General features: G+C 47.1%; 1 non-coding gene across 1 annotated transcript; it reads left to right on the top strand.

Annotated features, from left to right (window-relative positions):
• The first annotated feature begins 358 nt into the window (after window positions 1-358).
• On the top strand, window positions 359-496 carry LOC114814430. Its single transcript, XR_003762228.1, has one exon. It is a non-coding gene; the product is annotated as a small nucleolar RNA SNORA7 (small nucleolar RNA).
• The last annotated feature ends 319 nt before the right edge of the window (window positions 497-815 follow it).

Below are 815 nucleotides of genomic sequence, written 5' to 3' on the forward strand. Positions count from 1 at the left end.
TCTAATCCTGGTTTTGCCACTTGTACGACCTTGGGCAAGTCACTTATCTTCATTAAGCCACAGTTTTCTCATCTGCCTGTGAGGATCCAAGACTTGTTCTCCCTTCCCCCTGGACTGGGATCCCCTCGTGGGACAGGGAGTATGAACAGCCTGATTATCTTGTAGCTAACCACAACATTTATCACAGTGCTTGGCATATAGTAAGCGCTGTTCTCTCTCCTACTTAAACTGTGGGACAGAGATTATGCCCAAACTGATGGATTTTTATCATTCCAGCCTCTGACAACATAGTAAGTACTTAACGAACACCATTGAAAAATACATAATTATTATATTACAGGTGAGTGAACAGGCACATAACCTCTCAGGGTCATACCTGGAGAGTTTCCAGTCCTCTACCAGTCTCGGCTATGGGAAGGAGAGTCAAGCAGAGGCCTGTCTGTTCCATTCCTAGCTTGGCCAGTGACTAGTGAGTGGAAGGCAATCTGCCACGAGTCAAAACTCGCCCTTGCCAGGCAGCAGCGACAGGGAAGAGAGTCGAGGGCAGAGACTCATGTTTACCACGGGGAAGGAGGCAGTGGTAAACCACTTCCATATTTTTACCAAGAAAACTCTATGGATGCTCTACCAGGATGATTGCATATGGAGAGCCGGTGTTCTGGGAGAAATACGTCGATGGTGTCGCTATGGGTCAGAAACCACTCGAAGGCATAAGACAAGACAAACAGGCACAGCAAAGTAGCTAGCCATAAGTCACACAGCAGGAAAATGGTGGGGCCAAAATTAGAATACAGGTCCTTGCTCCTTCCAGTAGA

The sequence above is a fragment of the Ornithorhynchus anatinus genome, chromosome 9, assembly GCF_004115215.2.
Source record: "Ornithorhynchus anatinus isolate Pmale09 chromosome 9, mOrnAna1.pri.v4, whole genome shotgun sequence".
Taxonomy (NCBI): Eukaryota; Metazoa; Chordata; class Mammalia; order Monotremata; family Ornithorhynchidae; genus Ornithorhynchus; species Ornithorhynchus anatinus.